The 22,429-nt window shown below is 39.6% G+C and overlaps 1 protein-coding gene and 1 long non-coding RNA gene across 5 annotated transcripts in view; one reads left to right on the top strand and one right to left on the bottom strand.

The window, feature by feature from the left end:
• Positions 1-22,429, top strand: part of KIAA1210 (KIAA1210 ortholog) — a 99,312-nt gene that overhangs the window by 2,982 nt on the left and 73,901 nt on the right. The gene's annotated exons all lie outside the window — the stretch shown is intronic.
• LOC142101582 (uncharacterized) lies at positions 2,472-3,148 on the bottom strand. Of its 2 annotated transcripts, none has more exons than XR_012679052.1 (3): positions 2,993-3,148; positions 2,819-2,905; positions 2,472-2,729 (listed from the first exon to the last, which is right to left on the bottom strand). It is a non-coding gene; the product is annotated as an uncharacterized LOC142101582 (long non-coding RNA). The 2 variants fall into 2 exon arrangements; XR_012679053.1 differs by having other exon boundaries at positions 2,819-2,894.

Raw genomic sequence — 22,429 nt, 5'->3', positions numbered from 1 at the left:
CTTATTTACATCTATTTTCCTTATTGCTTAACATTTTGGTACAATGTTTTGTAAGCAAGTTGTAGAAATAGTTATTTTATATGATACTGTTTTTTTTTATCATGTCAGAAATATTTATTTAATTTCTCAAGACTCGAGTTTCCGGACTGTGCTAAGGGTGTGCTCTGTCTTTGCTACATTCGTTCTGAAGGCCTATACAAATGTCTCTTTCATGCTTCATAAAGCAAATTATTGTTTTGATATGTGATCCTCTCACAGGAGAAGTGAGTGCATTAAAGTATTGTGACCATTGCATCAGCATCAGAAAATCTGTACTTGTCCTTGTAACATGAACAAGTCAGTTTGGGGAAGGGGTGTTTCTCCAGTTTCATTTGTTGAAAATTGCAGGTAAAGTACTACACTTGTGTGGCATTTTAAAAACCGGTGTATTTGTATAGGTTTGCATACTTACTGATATACAAATTGCAAAAGCAGAATCAATAGCTGCATTCACAGGGGTGTTTCCTGCCCTAGGGGGTCATAGTTTTTTTTGTTTGTTTGCTTTTTTCAAATACACAAGAGCTGCATGTAATAAAGGCGTTACCACTGCTTCATAAATCTCATGATTAGTTTAAGCCATAATAAGGCTAAATCAGGGATGGGCAAGGGCTGTATTGTGTGGCCCTCTAATCTTCAAACAGGCTGCACATTACCCTTAATCTCAGTAATAAGTTAAAACAATACAAGAACGAGACACCTATCTGTAATAACTTATTAGCAGGCATTTAACCAAGTGTGATGATAAATCAGGTATCAATTATCCTACAGGCAGAAAATCAAATCTGAAGCCAGGCTCTTAAAAATTATAGATAAAACCCCTGATTTTCTCCCCAGATACTCCACATGAAAGTCCACTGTCCAATGCGCATTCATTGGAAGGGCAACAGCAGAGCAGCGAGTGTGCTCACGCCACTGGCCAAGTAACGTGGTGCAGTACAGCGAATATTGACCATTGTAGAGGTCCATATATGGTTCTTGCACTCTGTTCATTCTGGATGCCAATCACTGTCATGTTAATAAGGGCAATCTTGTGATGTTACATGGTCCAACAGGACAACTCCTTAGAGGGATGAAGCCCAATTAGAGGAAGGGGACACTGTATTGGGACTCCTCTGTCAGACAACCCTATTCACGTTATACCCACTGGAGCCACAAACTAGTGGCTCGGAGACAGATGTGGGTTTTTACATTGTTAAAATAAAGTTGAACACACTTTGTGGATAAATCAAGGCAAAATTTCAGGTTCGTGGGCCTTTGTGCAACATGCGAAGAGGAAAATGTGACTCATGTGACTGCAAGTGTAATTTTGTTTCCATTATTGTCCCAACATTGAGCCTAAATGACTTATTTCACAGCTATGTTCTGTCAAACCTTAAGCCACATTGTCTATCTGATATTGGTGTCTCCATTTTAGTGTTTCAGATAGTGCTACATTCAAATTTTAGATGCCACTATTGACCCTGCAGAAAGTCACTCATATTTATGGCGTATGTAATCCTTCCTGACATAACACATTATAAAAACATAATATGCTAGAATAAGAAATCCTTATCCTAATAAAAGCCTTTAATGGTAGTTTTGATGGGTTTGTACAGAAAACTAGGCGAGGATGAACTGCAGCCTTAGATGCCCTTGTGACTGCTAATAGGGCCCACCAACCAAATACTAAAAGGAATGTGTATATATATTACAGTACATGTGCCACATTGCAGTGGAAGCAGGTGTTATGGTACTGCATTGGTGGGTGCTTTGAAATGGAGCAGATATTTATGGTAAGTTTGATTGGCTGTCTGAATAGCTGCTGCAAAATTCAGAGGGTTGTCATCATAGTAATATATATATTTATTTTAACTCATGTATAATATTGCTGTAATTAATTGTGTATTTGTTTATTGTCTTTGAGCCACAGCATGTGGGCCTATTGTCTGCACCACACTTAACATCTTCAGAGTAAGTGCGCTGTATAAAGCTGGGTACACACTACACTGTTTTCGTCCAATAATCGGCTCAAACCGCCGACAACGACCGCTCGTTCAAAGGTCGGGTCCGTGTGTGCTGTGACACGATGGTCGAAAGTCTGCCCAAGTGGATGATTCTCGCCTCATTTGGTTGGTCATACCGTTTAATATTTTCGTTCCAATCTCGTTTCCGCTGTGCAGTGTGTATAAACTTCCGACCGATCCACGACAATCCTCCGATACTTCCTCGACCTGGGGGGCGTGTGTATGTTAATTTTTATATCAATCCCAGTCCCACGTGGTGCGGAATCCGCACATCACTGTGTTTTGTATCGATGTATATTGCACCTGTCTGGCTGCAGACCATTACACTTGTGTAAAGCACGTGTGTTATTACCCTTTGCATCTATGTCGCTAATGTATTCATATTTACTCTTTATACACTTATACCTTTATAACCTATTAAAGTTATATTAACCTTTATTAACCTATAATTGTGAATTACCCAGAATAAACCACACAGTGTTCAAGCAACATTTTTATTGCAAGAAAAAGGTACAAAAATTGTAACACACACAGCTGTCAGAAAGATCCGCATGAGAAGTGAGCGCGCCCAAACCAATCACAGAGCTGAATACTGCAGAGTATAATTTTTAAGTTATTTTTAAAGGTGCTACCGGTTTGTGGCAGAACAGGTCTTGATGTCGTTTCTATTCCCTTTGATTTCTTTATCTATGAAACAAGGAAATAAAAAATGTTTATCATTTAACTTCTATATCTGTAATTTATATTCTACGACATAAATACTCTCATTTTCTCACCTTTCACACTGCTCGAGATCAGTTTATATTTATATTTTGGTCCCTGTGGCGAAATCACAATAGTAGCGGGCTTAACCTCCGAGCATTCTGGAAAACAGGCGCCATTTTGGTTATTATAACGGTACAGGTATGTGCTCAAAGCATTTAGCTATCTACACATGTTCACTGAAATACCTTTGTGTAGAACTTCTTTAGTATATTTTTCTTGTTCAATTTCTCCTTGTTTGCTAACATTAGTGGTATCAGTGGTATCTAAACAGACCTTCTCACCGTTAAATCTTCGTTCTGACATAAAAAATAGGTTATAAATTAGCATTTTACATTGCTTTATGTGACACTACATCTACACTACAGGTACACTACATCTGCTACTGACCTTTTTTAATGTCGTTGTCGTCGTCCTGGTCCAGTACTTTGACCATCATCTCCACCTCTCTTGGGCTCATTGGATTTGCTTTTTGCTCTTCTTGAGTATCTCCATCGCCCACCTTAACTTTTCCAACATTTTTTGGCCCTTCCAGCACCATCTCTGACTCTGTCTCCGTCTCCATAGCTGCAACCCCCACTGACACATTCTCCTCACCCGCAACCCCCACTGTCACTTTCTCACTCGCCATCTTCTGTCGCTCATCGGCGCCAAACAGGTTCCTCTGTCATTTTATACCCTCAGACATGGGCGTTTGTTTCTGCTGTGGACCAATCAGCGATGATGCACGCCGAGAATGGAGCATTCCATTATATACGAAGGGGTTTTATTATTAGGGAATATTCATTGCATTCCACTTTAGCAGTTAAATGTTTTTCTAAATGTAATGTATCTTACTAAACTTCTATTTTATAGAAATGAAGGGAGTTTACTATAGCTAAAGCTCTGCCCCTTTATGCTAATGTCTTCGGTATCTCGTACATTTCCCCGCAAATGTCGCTGCAGTGTGTACGGAATTGAAATCATTGTTTGCGACAACATGGCTGTAAAAAATCGCTAATGGGACGTCCGCTCTTCCCTTTCTCGTCCTAAACAAGGCTAGTGTGTATACAGTCCATGGACCGAGCGATCGGACCATCGATCGCATGTAAAATTGCTCGGCATAAAAAGTTGGTCGGAATTTCTGTAGTGTGTACCCAGCTTAATTGTGGAATTAAAACGCCAGTGTGACATGTAGCCGATGTGTTGTTGCCTTGCTTAAAATTTAAAAGACCAAATCAAAACTTGCCCCCTTTCCTACATGGCTTGGAAGTTACAGCGAGGAAATAAGTTTATTGCTGTCTCCTCTGAGGTGCAAGGCTTCTTTGTGGGCAGCATAGACGACATGGCATAGGTATGAATGGATCTCTATGCCACTCTATTTTCCTGGCGGTTATCCTCAAGTTGTGTTCCATTTGTAGCATAATTAACTATTTCTTACATTATGACCCAGTACACAGTGGTTACTTTTGCCTGTTTTGCAGTTGCAGTATGGTTGTGGTTACTTATGTCGCTGGAAACTTTTTTTAATGTGAATTATTTTATGCATAGGAATCTATGCAGCAACTATAGCTGCAAAAAGTCATAATATTTTATAGAAACTATTAATCTTTTGTTGGTAGCTAGCTCTTAAACTCATTAGTTAACACGCATGACAATAGCATTCACTTTCTTGTATGCAGTCTAGACAAAGTTAAAGGTCTTGTCAAGACAATCACATTCCTGTTTATATACACATGACTAAATTAATATCTGCGATTTGTTTATTTAAAGGGTGATCAGAATGTACTTTTTGCACTTAAACTAAGACTATAATTGTTACTACCAAACATTTACTATCAGACTTTCTAAGACGCCTTTGGTAACTGGCAATATTTATGATGCCTAGATACCAATAAACACTGCTTTACCTTATTGCAAAACCTAATTGTACAGTTTCGCTTGTTTAAAATATCGTACCTGCTAACATTAGAAAATCAGGGAATATTAACACGCATTTTGGCACACCTCTTTGGCCACCAAAAATAAGGACTGTACATTGTAAATCAAATCTGTTTTTGTTTTTTTTAATAGATTGTATTTGAGTTCTTACAAGGTTGTACAGAAGAAAAACAACATTGATTTACAACTGTAATAGGAAAAGAAAGAAGGGGGGGGGGGGCAAGGGGCAGTGAGAGATCAGAAGAAGAGAAAGGGAAGTGCATGTTGCAGTCGCTTATACAATAGCAGATCATCTCGGGCGGAAACCCAGGCAGTGAAAACCCACTTTGCAGAATTACAATCTTGGGACAGGTCCACCAGATAAGAGCCGTCTTGTCCACAAAGTCTCCATCAAAACTTTGAAGAATCGGGGTAGATTAATTGTAGGCTATAATCCCAGATATTGAGGGGAAAATTGTATAGCGGGAGGTAGCAGGGAGGTGGGTGGTTGGTGCCTGATGGAGATCCCTAGCAGAGTATATGGGAGAATAAATGGAGGAGGCTAGCTTCAATATCTACCCAAAGTCTTGTGAGGGACGGGGAGTGGAAGAGAATCGCTTGAGTCAGTTGAGTAGCAACATAATACTTTTGAATGTTTGGCAAACCTAGACCTCCCTCTGAAGGATGACTGTATAACACAAGAGCTCTCACCCTAGGGTGCCTACCTGACCAGACGAAGCAAGCAATTTGTTTTTGTACGGTTTGCAGGGCCATGGATAGGACTTAATTATTTTTTACTGCTGTTACGTAGCCTAGCCAGGAGATATAGGGCTTGTCCCAATCCATTAGGTTTTGTTTGAGAAAATTCGGCAATTTGGGGAAATTGGCATCATATACCAGATTATAATGACTGGTCAGGTAAACGCTCAGATACTTGAGCTGATTCGGGCACCATCTGAATCTGTGCTGCTGCTGAAGGGATCGGGGCAGCTGAGGGGGAGATTGAGAGGGAGGATTTCGGATTTATTAGTGTTGATTTTAAAGCTGAAGTTGTCCTGATGTCTGAATTACCACAGGTATGAGATGCCAGTGGCTCCATAAGAATGACATAAACTAAAAGCAATAGCGGACAGCCTTGTCGCATACTGTTTGCTGCGGAAAAGCAGTCGATTGGCAAGGACAGCCGCAAGAGGGGTTGAAATAGAGGGCTGAAAAAAACACAGAGAAATCGACCATGAAAGCCCATGGTTGCGAGGGTACACCTAATGAAGGGCCAGGAGACCCTACCAAAGGCCTTTTTAGCATCTAGAAACACCACCAGAATAGATGCTTGAGATTTATTAGCTGCACTAATTAGGTCAGTTTTCCAAGCTGACCCCGGAGAGGCAGAAGTATAATATATGTTTTATGTTTGGGATATATTTGATGGAGAGTAGTGAGAGCTTGAATCTGGGTCTCCAGATCCTTCATTTTTTTTTTTTTTTTCTCGTGAGAGGCAAGGCTGATTAGGTGATCTCTAATGGTAGTCTTATGGGCTTCCCATTTAATCGTGTTAGCAACATCATCCTGAGCATTGTCAACCTGGAAATCTAGTACAGCTTGTCGGACCATTTCAACATTACCTTGTTTTAAAAGGAAGTGATTGTTCAGTCTCCATCTACGATAGAGAACAAAGTGAGTTAGAACGTCCAACTGTAAAAGTACAGCCGATGGCTAGCCCAAGGAACAGATGCAGTGTCAGGCGCAGCCGGTACTCGGGTTGTAAGATCATTTGTGAATATTATATCAAATCTGGAGTATGTGCCATGGGCCACAGAGTAATGTGTGTGAGTTCTATCGGATTAGAGAAACCGCCAGGAGTCGTATAAATTATACTGAGAAAGCAGAGATTGCAATTTACAGCTCTCGAGCACTTTAATTATGTAGCGGTGGTGGGAAATGGTCAATTTTAACATTTATGACTGCTTCAAAGTCTCCACCCACCAAAACTGGAGCCACTGCAGATTGTGAGAGTAGTGCGCAAAGAATGTACTTTGGACAACGTTCGGAGCATAAAGCGTAGCAAAGGTTATGGGCTTTTCTGATAGGGAGCCAGTCAGTATAGTCAGGCCAAACACTAGAAAGGGACAGAAATGTGATTTAAGTCATGGCCAGTGATTATTGGTTACAGATGGGGTGGTTTGAGTATCTCAGAAACTGGTGATCTCCTGGTTTTTTCATGCGCAAAAACTACTTGTTAAGGAGGGAGGTCAGAGGAAATTGGTCATACTGGTTCCAACTAACAGGATGGCTACTGTAAGTCAAGTGCCTTTGCATTACAACAGTGGTATACAGAAGACAACACCGGGTTCCTCTCCTGTCAGCTATGAAGCCTACAGTGTGCACAGGCTCACCAAAACTGTAGAGTTGAAGATTGGAAAAACATGGCCTGGTGAACCTCAATTTCTTTTGTGACATGCAGATGGTAATGCCAGAATTTGGTGTTCATAACATGAATCCGTGGATCCATCTTGCCTTGATGCAGGCTGCTGGTGGTGTAATGGTTTGTGGAATGTTTTCTTGGCACACATTAGTCCTCTTAATACCAATTGAGCATTGTGTAAAGGACACAGCCTATCTGCGCATTATTGCTGAACCTGTGCATTCTTTATTGCCACAGTCTACCCATTTTCTAATGAGGATTCCAGCAGTATAACAAGCCATGTCTCGGAGCACACATCATCTCAATCTGGTTCCGCAAACAATGGACAATGAGTTCAGTGTTCTCCAAAGGCCTCCACAGTCGCCAAGTCTCAATCAAATAGACCTTGTGGTAGAATGGGAGATTTGCAGTATAAATGTGCAGCCAAAAAATCTGCAGTGATGTTACCATGTCATCAGGGGCAGGCTGGGCAGGGGGGCATCTGCCCCACAGGCTGGTCCCATAGTGGGCTACCTTGGACTGGGTCACTGGACCACCTGCAATTTTTCTTTCCTTTAAAATGTTCCTAGTAGGCCGCTGAGTCGAGTCTTGCCCCCCTGGGCTACAATTTGCCAGCCCTCCCCTGGTCGACATGGACCAGATTCTCTAAGAAATGTTTTAGCACCTTGTTGAATCAATGCTGCAAATAATGCAGGCTGTTATGGGGGCAAAGGGGTCCCTACCCAGTATTAGAAAGTTGTCCCCAATAAAGTGACCACTGAGTATGTTTTTGTTATATCATATGCTTCCTATGTGTTACCTTTTCTCAAAGATTTTTGTTGTTGTTGGTCTATCTCGTACTCACTGTCACACACACAGACCTGCCACCACTAACATTTAGTTCAAGAGCTGACACCCTAAGGCAGTCTTCAGTTACTCTCTGACTTATCCGAAAATGTAATCATAACCTAAGGTTACTGTAAACAAAACAATTCCCTGTAATAAATGTAACATTATAAAAAAAAATCCTATTTTACACATTCATTTCTTTTAAGAACGCAAAGACAAAATATTATTAAATGGAATTTAATATGACAAAAATCACAATGCATAATAAGTATACAATGGTAATAACAAATTAACATGCATAAAACTAAATGCAAAACAGTTTATCTAATATAAATCACAGAAACATATGGACAATTTTCTCAGTAGCAGACTGATCCAAAAAATCACTGACATTTTCAACTTATTCTAATGCTGTTTTAAACCTTTTTTCTTCCACTCATGGGAACACCATTAAAAGCAGTGTGCTTTTATGTTAATTTGTTTTACAACCATTTAATTGCTCTGCTATCCAAGAAGAAGTACTAGTATGGGATCTAAAAATATTTTGCAACTCTACTCGAACATAGCAGAGAGATTGCTTTAATACCACTAACATGGTATGATTTTCCACATATACATATGAAACAGGAGTACGTTATATGGATTGCTAGGAGAGATACATCATCTACGTAAGTTCATTGATGTGTTCTGCAATTAATAAAAATATATATATTGCTGCATTTGTGGTAAGGCTTGGCAAGCATAGGACCACACTGTAGATTAAACATTTTATATACAAGTCAAATTAAGGATGATTTGGGTAACTCCCACATTTTAACTGCAAAAATGATAAAACCTTTTGCATTATGGTATAGACAGATCACACCTGCTCATATCTCTGTCAGACTGGCCTGTCAAAGCAGTAAGTTAACCTTACTGCTCTGGGCTAGAATCACAGACTCGCTTACCTATCGCTCAGCTGCTTCAACAAGGTTTGAATGTTAAATTGCTGCAACAGATGATTTTTCTGTGTAGGAGAGAATATAGTTGTATATGTCCACTCCCTAAATGATGGTTACTTTACTTACAAAGCAAATGTGAGTAAGAATTTTGTTTTCTTGCAGCATATATAGATGGCAATATATATATATATATATATATATATATATATATATATATATATATATATATATATATATATATATATATATATTTTGTCTTGTCTATCTGCCTCTGCTACTCCACTAACAGGATTGTTTTAAGAATGTTTATTAACATTAAGTTGCTGTATTTTTTTCAGCACTTGTTTATTATATGATATCATATATTATCAAGCACTAGGCTATATTCAATATCCAGTTTGCATCAATTGACCAATAGCCTTTTAATCATCAAAGTAAAGTTCCTGCATCTCCCTCTAATCACATCAACTTTTCTACAATGTTTTTTGATCTGTTATTGTTAACTAGTATTATATTATTAATGCATTTGTGTGTTTTGGCTGCTTTTCTTTACTTTTAGTTTTTACTCACAGTGTTCAAGTTTTTGTGATAAACTAGCAACACTGTGTTTGTTTTCTTTCCTTGTGTGTTTGTCCTCAGTCTATTCTACCATGTATTCTCACATACACTGTGTTCATGTCCTAAATTGCACTGCATCTACTAGCCACACCTCATACAGAGAGGGGTAGGCTTTTGGTTTTGTCAGAGTAGAATAACTGAAACACTACCATGCACTATTCATCCCCTCTTCAGATAGGTCATTGTTCTTTAAGTAAACCTACCCCCATCTGAGTTAGTTTAACTCTGACCAACAAAGTTGTTGTTTTTTTTTCTTCATTTCATTCCCTTAGCTGCACTGATAAAAGAAAACAAAAGCTTGACCTACATGCAGTGCAGGGAAATACCCAAGTCTCAGCTTCTACTGCCCCAAAATATAGGACTGTGCATTATGTTAAATACTTCTGTGCTGTCTTAAAGGTCTTAACGGTGTCAGACAGCTCTAATGTATTGCTTTCAGAAATGAGTTGTTATGTATTGCTGTCTTGACCATTGAAACACTTGTTTTGGGAAACAGTTGCAAGTTCCTCCTCACATTTTTTAAAGACTGATGCACACCCACTTTAAGTAGCATTGGCTTTGTGGTGTTATTCACACTCCTCTACCTCTTGATTTTGGCGAGACAGTCAGAACTTGAAGGGACTGTCCCAAGGGACAATTGACCTGACTTGCTGGAAGATACGCATAGCAATTCAATGGTGGTTATTGAGAGGGGTGTTTTGGGGTAGCCTATTGCTTTTGAAGCGCCAACCCCCCCAACAAGACATGACCATACTAATTCCTGCATGCACACCACAATAAATTTGTCCCCACTACCCCTTAATATTATGTTTTAAGAGAAACCTGCTAATGTGTATGCTTCAGTCTATAGATGTTTGCAAAACAAATACATCTAAAATACATTTTTAGAATCTAGTGTCCTTCTGCCATGTGAAATGTTGGTAGGTATGCAAATCCATATCTAATATTTTAATAAGGTTTTTCTTGAACTATAACATTATTATTGGCTTGTACATGCTCTACTTAAAATGTTGCCTTACTTTTCTATGCATTTCATTCATTTCATTTCATTGCATGTTTTTGTTGCTCCTTGACACTGTGGTGCTCTCTGCATAGCTTATTATTGCATCCTGAGAGCAGATTTGTGTTGTATGTACTAGACCAGTGTTGGCTAACCTGTGACACTCCAGGTGTTGTGAAACTACAAGTCCTAGCATCCTTTGCCAATATATAGCATCTTATTGCTGGAAGGGTATGCTAGGACTTGTAGTTTCTCAACACCTGGAGTGTCATAGGTTAGCCAACACTGTACTAGACAGCCAAGTCAAATGAAGATGTAAAATCATTTTATATACACCAGTATGGTTTTATGAGCACCAGTGGTTCAGTGTAACTGTCTGAACAAAAAAGGCGTCTACATAATTTTGTGCCCAAGGGGGCATCTGAGGTGATTCCAGCAATGATGCCTGACATGTGTGTTCTTGTGGTTTCTATTGTATGGTAAGCAATGTTTTATGTAAATGCGTGTTAATGCATGTTCATTTACGTTGAGTGCCAACAAAAGTAAGTCATTTCCCTAACTTTCGATTCCCTTTTTGGCAATTTTAAAAGCTTTGTGAGGTAGATGTTTGCAGTATCTCTACCCTCCGTTTTACTCTTTAGATGTTGCAGCATTTTTATATATTTAGCGAGTGTTGCTGTGTGCTAGGTTTTGATATTATAGGGTAAATAAACCATTTTTAGCCTCAACACAGTACCCTTGTCCAAAATATGCCTCCCTGCACCATAGTCCTTCTGTTGCTGGCTAGTCTTCTGTGTGAGTGTAAGCTTCTAGGGTTCTGTACGAGAGGGGAACATTTATTGCTGCAATTGTGGAAACTTGTTTGATTGTAATTTTGGTTAAAAACACAAATAACTTATACACCTATAATACAGCAAATAGTGGACAAGTGAAGTCGCTCCATTTCAAATGTGATAAGAAGTGTTAATATATTCTACATATTATGAAATCTAATATTTATAAACTTTTACTACTGAGGAATCAAATGTTTATACATTGCGATGGTAGTCGTGCTACTGAGGTGTCATTGTTCAGAAAAAAATGAATAAAATAGCCCGGACTAAAACTACTAAACTAAAAGGGGTATTTATAACCGTGCTTTGGGCAATACATTTTTCACAATAATTGTGCACAGAGTCCCATAAGTGTAATTCAAGCTAAAAATTTCCTGTACCAACTGCAACTTGTCAACAAAGGGCCAAGGGCTTACGGAGAGCAGCTTATTTGGCGGGACCGTTGAACTAACACATTCAGGAGCCGATTTAATGCTTAAACCTTGGTAGTTTCACCATCATGGTAATGAACTGCCTACATCACATTTTATTAAATTTCTAGTGTTATGTAATTTTTATTATACACATGAGATAGATATGTGGGTGTATATAATATAATATTACAGTGCAAAAGTTTTAGGCAGGTGTGCAAAAAATGCTGCAAAGTAAGAATGCTTTTAAAAATAGAAGTGTTAATGGTCTATTGTTATCAATTAACAAAATGCAAAGTGAACACAAGAAATCAAATCAATATTTGGTGTGATCACACTTTGCCTTCAAAACAGCATCAATGCATCAATTCTTCTAGGTACACTTGCACACAGTTTTTGAAAGAACTCGGCAGGGAGGTTGTTCCAAACGTCTTGTAGAACTAACCACAGATCTTCTCACACATTCATTCTATTTGAAGCTTTTTTTTTTTTGTGTGTGTCAATAAAGAGATCAATTGATTTACTTTCAGATGTTTTGCAGCAGTGATAGGCAGCCTGGTAGACTTCAGGGCCAAACGGGTGGCCCTTTAATCTTCAGAAGCACTGCATTTTTCCTTTTAATTTTCAGGAATATATTATAACCATACATTTAATCAACGAAATGGACAACCTTCTGTAATACCATATTAGGCAATCTTAATATGAGGTGTTACAAGCTAAAACAAATTTGACCGTAAAGCAGGAAGAAGCTGGAGGGACGCCTGTTGCCAATCACTGTTTTGCAGTGATGGATAATGTTAATGAGTTTGGTTGTATTTTCTTTACCATCCTGTTTGGTTTGGATGAACCAGGCCTGGGCTGTAATCAATTTGCTATTAATTTAGCATACATGCTTAGACCTGCTTTACGGAAGATGGGATTGTAGTTGGAGTACATGGAGGTATCCTTAGCAAGTTTGAGTATAACTGGCATGCACGGAAGGGGATGGCCAAGACCAATGGTTTTAAATGTCTGTAATCTAAATACAGATAAGCCTGCAAAAGTAGAGTAGATACTGTGTGGTCCATCCATCCAGACTCTCTTTCTGGACTAGGCGGTCACTTCAATATGGATACACTTCAAGTGCCTCTATATTGCCTGTAGCAGAGGAGGACACAAGGTTCCGGCAAGCTGACTCATTGATATTCCCAGTCCTATTTAGCTGCTGTAAGTACAATTAATATATTAATAAGGGTGTCAAACATACATTTGACCTCATGTTTTCAGCGCTGTTCATTGGTTTATACATATTCATTGATTCCTGCTTTGCTCTTTAGTTACTTTCTGATCCATTGTTGTCCTGCAGCACTACAACAAAAATTGTTAAACATGTAAAGAGAGCAATAAGTATCAGCTGGGATTGTTGTAGTTATTTTACTTTGTGTCTATAAATCTGTATCTAATTTTAAATGGGAGAAACAATGTATTTTCCAGCATTTTACAAGTGGGAGGGATGTTGTGGAGTAAGATGTTCTGTGAAAATACAATTTTTTTAATGAACTATTAATTTACTGCAGATTTTGTTACATTTTCTAAAATGTTCTATCTTTTAGAAATAACAATTACTCAATGGAAGATAAAAAGCATAACTGACGACTTCAAAATGGAATCTTAAGAATTCGTTGATTCAGTGGATCCCAAACTTCCTCTGTTGGAGGCACCCGTAGGCTCTCCATAATGTTTTCAAGGCACGCCAAAGCAAAAATAATTACCAAGTAGTCCCCTGCCTTGCTTATCACGTGCCCTGGCCACGGCACCCCTTTGAGATTGCGGAGCCGCGGCACACAGTTTGGGAACCACTGCGTTAATTTATGTTCTATAACAGGCATTTCAGACCAGGAATAAAACCTGTTTCCACTCATGTAATTTTTTGGGCAATGTTCTTAGTGGCTCTGCACTGCACACACTATACACATCATTCTTTTTCAGTGTTTTTCTTACACATGAACACTGGCAATGTTTCTGTTTGTTGTGTGAGCACTACTGAGCATGGTCAGCAGAGGCTCTGTTGTCACCCTAGGCGGTGCCCACCACACCCTTCCTGGAGGTTTCAAAACATATTACCGTTATTACGGTAATATTAATCCGGCTTTCTGAGCTGCGAGCAAAAACCCAGCGTTAAAACTACCGTAATAACGGTAATAGTGCGCAGGCTGCGTTACTTTTTCAAGTAACGCAACCAATTGAATTCCCCCCTAGGCCTCTTAATATCAATGGAGCTTTGTTTAAATGCCACAGCCTATGTGTATTGTTGCTGAGCATGTGCAACCGATAAATCTATCATATCAACATGAAACAGAATTTCTAAGGAATATTTTTAGCATCTTGTTGGATCCATGTCCCATAATAATACGAATATAGATTGTATAAACAAAAAATTGAGAGAAATGTATGGTCATGTATTTTATGACAATCTGCACCCACTTTAGAAGCTTCCCCCAGCAGTTCATTAGTAGCAAATTAATAGTAATACTATTGACAAAACTTTATTATTGTCGCATATACAAATTAGACATTAAAAATAATCATCACTCACTGTGTTGTTGCTTTACAGAGTTCTCCTCCAAGCAAATGTCATGCAGAGCACGATCTGGTTCCATCTGTGGGCAGAGGCATCATATTTTAATCATAGTTGCCTAGTCTCGTGCAATGTCAGACAGCGCATGTATTTCTCCCACAAACTGCCTGCAGGGTGGGTGGGGATGTGCTTTGATGCGCAAAGCGCATCTTCAAGCTCCTCTATATCGGTTAACACTGAGTGGGCAGGGGTAAGATGATGAAATTAGAGTCATCCTACACCTTGCATCACCTATTTGTTAAAGCCAATTACATCTAGCTGTACCCACTTCTTCTTTTTCATACCTCCGCTCTGTATTTCCCAGAAGGAAGGAAAGAAAAGCCTTGTTCTCAGTTCTTTTCTGCATGTATATATACAAACTGCTCGGAGGTAATAGAGGACCGGCGGAAATGATGGTTACTGGAGCAAGCCCACATTTTTATTAATCAGTGCAGATACCGTACTTTACAAAACATAATGAATGAATGGACTTTCATTGAAATGTGTTTCGACAAAACTAGAAATCTCCCCTTAAACGCTCTGCTATTACAATTGGAACTACTCCCGCCCCACTGACAGTGCGGCAGTGTTGATCAGTCAGGGAAATAATTCATGATGGGGGTGATATAGTATTTTTCTTGTAAAACCACTGGTTTTATTTCCCAGTCACTGAAATGTATTTAACCAGAGATGCCTTAAGTCATAATATTGAAGATTTTATAGCCTGTATGATCAGTATTTTTATGTGCAGTGTAGCTCGTATGTCCTAACAAGCAAGCCATAGTTAAATGATGGATGTAATTTTTGGCTGCTGCTATTCTACAGGAAATACCAAACCTTACACTGTCCGATAATATTTCACATCTCATTCTAGCCCACAAAAATGTCCAGCGCTTCTGAGCATTTGGTTTGTGAATTAAAGTATCACTGACACAGACACCACCTTTTGCAGTCAATGTTTTCTCAATGTTATTTAGTTAAGGTGTTTTTCTTATTTCCCTTCTCATTTATAACGAGAATGGGAAATGTTTGCTTCTGTTAAACCTTTGTAGATAAGTGGAATCTATGAGCGCCCAGTATGAGTTTTCTCTTAATGGAACGGAGAAAAGGAACTTTTTAGTAAAACAGAAATACATTTCATACAGTCAAAAGTTACAGGTACAAAAGTACATGACACCAGCTCAGGGCCGTAACTAGGGCTGTGCGATAGGGGCGACTGCCCAGGGCGCAACGCTGAAGGGGGGGGGGGCACAGTTTAGCAATATTTAATGTTCATTTGGTTAAAATTGAGGGCTGGGGGGGGGGGGGGGGGGCATTTGACTTTCTCGCCCCAGGCGCTAGAATTTTAAGTTACAGCTCTGCACCAGCTACGACAAGCTGTCCCAATGTTATGCTGTGTACTGGACCCTTGACTACAGAGTTGATGCTTATGTTCTGCCTACCTGGCTTACCAGACCCTTGGTTTATGACTTCCTTATGCTTACAGTCCACTTCCAGACAGTAGCCCTTGACACTTCTCTGAGCATCATATAATACAGTGTTCTGAGAGGTGTTATCCCTGCTCTTAGTGCTGATCTGCTAGCAGTAACTCTATTATGGACATTTACTATTAAATGGTCACATCTGCTTTGAAAGTCTCTCTGTGCTGTTGCTCTACCATTGTCCCTACTTTTGGACTGTGTTGCCACCAAAGTCCATTATAAAGAGTATTGGCTGCATAGGTCATTTGCAGTTAACATTACACAAGCTTGCAAGAATGCATATTATTAAAGTAACCATATCTATACAAAGAACTATTCATGATTAGTTGTATGTAGTTTATCTTCTTGCAGGATATAGCCGCAGGCTGCCATTTACCATGCTGGTCATCCATATAGAATTCTTCAATGGCAATAACAAGTTTCTGTGCTTGCATTAAAGTGAGGGAGATTCTTAGGCTGGAATGCTGAAAGTTAACTGTTTAATTCTAACCAGTGATACTAATGTTTATCCACACGTAGGAATTATTGGGTTGTAATTTGGTTTGATTTATGGTTTTGGCATGATTTTTTTTTGCTTAACCTCACTGAAATGTTTAGAACAAATGTGGAAAAGTAAAATTTTGGAGTACTCTTGGGAGGGAAAAATCACTGTTTATGCCAAATACCCACTGGGGTTGTGTTTGCATAAAATATATAAGTATAAACTGCATTGGAAAACATGCATGCATCCAATATGCAGTATATATTTGCATACCTCCCAACATTTATAATCACAAAATCATAAGAAAATAAGCCCCACCCCCGTTTTGCCCAAACTCTGTCCACAATTGGGTAAATTTGGGTAAACACCCATATTTGTTAAGCCCCACCCCTTTTGTGGGCCGTAAATCTGGTTGTCCCACTAAAACCAGGACACTTCAGAGGTGTATACATTTGGTTGAAATGCATTGGAAGCATTTGCTATAATGCGAAAAGTATGTATGAAGTAAATATGTTCACTATGCTCTTCTTTACTCCTCTACAACAGTTAGGGGGGGTTCTCTAGCTAAACAAGCACAGTGGCTGGCTGCTGTACATTGGTGTGTATATGTATGTAATATATAGATTTATATATATGAGTAATATCCATATTTAGCTGCGAGTCGCAACATAGAATGGATTGAGCTGGGTTGTAAGAGGTGATTTGTGGTTTAATAGCACTAGCTGATTGTTGCATTTTTGTACAAATACATTATAATGCCAGTTCCTTCTAGCACAGATAAATGATTGGATCTGTACGTGTGGCCAACATTAGTGATGTCACTGCTTCCTGGTGAACTAATGGGCTGTATTCATATAAATATTGAATTAGCTCACAAAGCAGATACCTCTGTCATGTGAAGATGACACATACTCTTTATATTGCTCTATCTGCAGAATGAAAGATCAGGAGTTGGGTCCAGCATTTATTTCATCTTTGTGTGTAGAATGTTGGCAATTCTGTAAAATTAGACATTAATAGCAAGATAATTGGTAAATGTTTTAAAATATTTCTGTACTATGTTCAGACCGTGACATATCATGGGTGCAGATCAAGCAGTGCAGCATGTCCCATAAGTCAATGGGGCCCTGTACCATCCCCTTCATTTGTGGGCCCAGAAGTCCCCAAATCACTGTCATGTCGATGCGGCTTTCCCCGTACCCACAAACTAGTAATAATTTGTGCAGCCTGCTTGGCTGCCCTTGGCTGCCCTGTATTCACTGGATCATCGAGAGCGGACAAATGTAGTGACTCGCTGACCTTATTTTATGTTTACTTTTTTTGAGGGGCAAGAAGCAAGCATTACTCGCTGCGTTCATAAAGGCCACACACGGTGCCCGGGCTTGCTTTTTCCACATGTTCATTCAAAAGCATATTCACTAAAGTTGATTTTTCTGTATTTGGTACTAAGGAGACCCCTCCGATAACAAGTTTTTATATTGCTGTGTTCTAGATAAAAATTGTCACTTGGGCAGCTGAGTTATCCTGACGACACTGGCCAGACGTGGCAAGTACAGGCCAGAGCAGGGAGCCCTTGGGTATGTGTGAGTGACATTCTGGCTCGCACAGGTGCACTGAAAGCCTGGGCTTGGGCTTCTAGTTCCAGATTTCCTGGAAAAAGAGAATTTTTTGGGGAAAAAATGTTAAAAAAAACTTTTTTTTATTTAAGTAAAAGGAAAAATGCTTTATTTTATTAATAATAATAATAATAATAATAATAAAGCATTTTTTCCATTGCTATCCCCAGCTAACACCATCCTGAGATGACTTTGGTAACCAGAGGCTCCCCAGGATGGGGGGCTTTGATAAATAGGCAGAAGAATCAAATTTTCATAGAATTCCAGACATTTGTGGCTTTGATCAATAGACCCCTAGATGTTAATATTTGTGTTTTTTTTTCTTTTCACAAGAGCACGAAGCAATCACTTTGCTGGAAATGTCTTGGAAGGACGTTCTCCCATGTGTACACATTGAGTTCAGACTTGGGTCATGGCGGCCATATGGATTATTTCATCCTAAAGTCATTGCACTCAGAATTTGTTTTATAATAGATTGAAGAAGAATCCCTTCCCAGCACAATTTACAGTATGAACATGTCTGTCTTCACCCTCCCCCAACTGAGAATATTCTCTTAAACTCTTCTGGAGAGTCTGTGGTTGGAGATACCTCCTCCTTGTTCTGAGCTCACCATAGCAGATTCCTAATCTATTATCTGACTATCTGCATTTTCTTTTCTTCCGTTGACTGTGTTGGTTTGTGTCTAGCAATATCTGGAGATTGGCTGCAGTGCTCATAGACCAATTATTTTCATGACACAGTCAGAAATAAAAGGTAATGTACTTTCATTGCAAAAGCACTTATACACTTTACCATACTTGCCAACTTTAGAAAGTTGGTTTCCGGGAGCCTGCCAGGGGAGGTGGACGTGATGGGGGGATGGGGTGCTCCAAAATGCGCATCATTTTGGACCCGCCCCTGTGACGTAATGACGCAAACGCGCCATTTGACAGCAGTGGGCGGGGCCAAACGCCACGATTCACCAGGAATCGCGGCGTTTGGGACCTAATTCTGCCCACTTCGCTAGGAAGTGTGGCACTCCCTAGTGAAGTGGGCAGATCCGGGAGATTGCCACACTCTCCCGGGAGTCTGTGAGTCTCCCGGACATTCTGGAAGAATTAGCAAGTATGAACTTTACAAGCCACTTAATCATAACATGTAAAGCATATTAAAATGCACATTTCTCTGCCAGATACCCTGGGACAAGTGTGTATTTTAATTTTGCATGAATCTTAGTGTAAGAATTGTCTGACTTATATCGATTAATAAAAAATACATTTGAATCTTTTTGCAACATATTATTTGTGTTACCACGGGCATCTGAGCATGTTTTGGAAACTAAACAATAACTGCACTTAAAACTTAAAAAAAGCTGTTTTGGATGGAGATGAAGGGCAGTGTTTGCAGTCCGCACAGGGTTTTCGATGGTTATAATGGCCCCACGCTGCACTCCTCTTCCTGTTTGAAATAAGGGTTTGGCATTGACATCCTTTTGGGATGAAACAAACTTACAGGGGAGTGGGAATGTCAAAACCATCAGGAACCTGTTGGATCCAGTGGATGGCAATTGCAGTATACATTTTGTTTTTTATTTTAACTCCTCTTCAAAATTAAATTTATTTTCCTATATTTGTTTTTGTTTTGGGTGGTGGTTAATTTTATATTGTTTCTATGTATTATCAAACCCATTCATGGTTTGTTAATAACTCAGATGGCCATCGTATGTGGTGCTACTCTTTTGAGTCTGCATGCACGGTTCAGTATCGTGAGAGATCATAGCAGCAGATACCATGCATTCAAAGACTTGCCAGATTGGACCACATCTGAATTAATGCTGGACGATCAGGATATGGAGGAGCTGAGGTGCACGAGCATGCAAATTATAAGTTATAGTATACCATAAAGAAGTGGCTATTTTGTTTACCAATAAAATACATAAACATACCTATTTACAGATGCAAGAATGTCCATCTCAAAATACCACAGTATGCTACAAGTGCAAGAGAGCGTTTCCTAAGTCTGACATTTTTTTTAGAACCCATAGATTGTAAGCTTATAGGCAGGGCCCTCCTACCTCTGTCTGTATTACCCAGTAGTCTTTTATTACTGCGTTTGTTCCCAATTGTAAAGCTCTACGGCATTTTCTGGCGCTATATAAATAAATGATGCTTATCTCTAAGTCTACCTGTGCCAGATCCTCTATGAGACAGGGGAGCCTATGTTTTATTATAGCACAGACATGACCTCTGTAACAGGATTCATCATATAACCCCCCCTTCCCTTAGTTCTAATGCATATTCTTTCAGCTGTATGCTCCATATTGTATTTCATTGCTTTTATGTCTAGGATTCTTAGATATGGGACTATGGGAATATTTTTCTCTGTGGTGTTCCGCTTTATATCCAGCAGTGCTGCTATGCTTTTAAGTTCCTATACCATATGTATAGAGGTTGGGCTATTTCTTTAGAGTGGTCCAGATCCTAGCAAAGTGGTCTATGCCTAGTTTACCTACTTTTGGCCACCCCATCTGTAGTTCTTAGTAAGCCTCTGTAAAAGCGATAGGGCCTCATTCATTAAGGCCCATATCTGCCAATTTTTAGAGCGTATTGTGCGCAAAATCACTCTACGTATGACCAGAACTGAAACACACGCCAGTAAACACAGCCCTGTCCGCTGTGGGGAAGGGGCGTTTTGCTGTAGTCAATAGTACTAGTGATGACAGTCTCTTATGCATGCTATAACATGTGTTTGTAAACAGTAGTAACTATAAAAATGTTATGTTCAGTAGATATTAAGAACATTCTAATGTATTTTTTTAAAAAAATTTTTTTGTACGGTTTTTTATCAATGTCTATATTATGACTTTTTTTTTTTTTTTTTTCCTTGTGCGTTCTGTTGCGAATTTATAACTTACAGAGGCTCCTATCGGAGCTGCTGTCCCAGCTAATCAGTTTTGATAAATTGCCATGTTCATTTCTCATCATTACGATAAGAAATTAAAATGAATGTGAGCAATTTAAGTTTGGTCATAAATATACCCCAAAGTTTTCAGAGCTTAATCTCTCAAATATGATGGATGTTTTCTCTGCATGTCAAGGTGTCCACACGAAAGCGATTAAATGCTATCAACTTAGGGGTCTATTTTTCAGACTTTGCTTGGAGAAAAGAAAATTAATAAAAAAAAATTATTTATTTTTTTGATGCTTATCGCAATGAGAAATGTAACTTTACTCCAAGGGACAGCACTGGTGAAAAACAGCTGTCCCGCAGAAGACTTTTCTCCTCCCAGGGGCGGATCTAGAGAATACTTCTACCCGGGGCGATTTAGGGGGGGCAATTTAGGCCCCACCTTCTTTTTGACATCTGAGGCTGCCGGCGGCTGCACACTATGTGCAGTTCCGTTCAGCAGTGACAGGTAGGGACAGTGTGCTGCCCGGATGCTCTGATTGTGTTTAAAACACAATCAGAGCGGCCGGGCAGCACACTGTCCCTACCTGTCACTGCCGAGCAGACCTGCACATAGTGTGCAGCCGCCAGCAGCAAGCCCCTGCTAGGGGGGGCAATCGCCCCGATCGCCCCCCCCCCCCCCCCCCCCCTGGATCCGCCACTGTCTCCTCCCGTGTAAGTGTTTGCCACTAGATTAACGCTGCAGTGAAAGCTATGTCCTGCTATTGCCTCCATATTGCCTACAATGCTCATGAGCGACAATAAGTCCGCACAGATTTATTTACAGGTCACCATAGCAACATAAACACCTCCCTCGGAGTTCGCACTCCAGACTGAAGCTGTAAGTGGGGTCATATTTATGTATAGTTCTCATTCCTGCAAGTGTGACAAAATATCTACTGCAGAGTAGTGGGAGAACATGGTGAACATATTTGTAGTAAAAACAATTTAATTATTCAGCAGAGTAATAGCATTTTGAGATATAAACATATACATACATAGGGCAGCATGAGGGTTAGTGGTTAGCACTGCTGCCTCACAGCACTGGGGTCATGAGTTCAATTCCCGACCATGGCCTTATCTGTGTGGAGTTTGTATGTTCTCCAATTTTCTCTGTAGAGCATTTATGAGGTCAGGGACTGATGTTGGAGAAGGCCTGGCTTGCAATCTCCGTTCCAGTTCATCCCAAAGGTATTCAATGGGGTTGAGGTCAGGGCTCTGTGTGGGCAATAAAGTTCTTCTACTCCAAACTCCTCAAACCATGTACCACATTTGAAGTCACTGAGTTCTTCAGAACCACCCCTTTTCTATTACAAATGTTTGCAATTGGAGACTGCATGGTAAGGTACGTTATTTTATACACCTCTGGCAATGGGTCTGATTGAAACACCTCAATTCAATAATTAACAGGTGTGGCCAAATAACTTTGTCCATATATTGTATGTATTTGTGTCAAATAGTAGCATTAAGAGTTTGTTGTCGTATTTTAGTGGTTATTTTAATGCATTTTCCATGTGTTGGTAGTGTGTATTTGCACATGAGATAGGTTGTGCCACATGAAGTAAAGTCTAATG

Source organism: Mixophyes fleayi, chromosome 9 (genome assembly GCF_038048845.1).
Source record: "Mixophyes fleayi isolate aMixFle1 chromosome 9, aMixFle1.hap1, whole genome shotgun sequence".
In the NCBI taxonomy this organism is placed as follows: Eukaryota; Metazoa; Chordata; class Amphibia; order Anura; family Limnodynastidae; genus Mixophyes; species Mixophyes fleayi.
The sequence above is the reverse complement of the archived record's forward strand: the minus strand, read 5'-3'. Positions and strand labels throughout refer to the sequence as shown.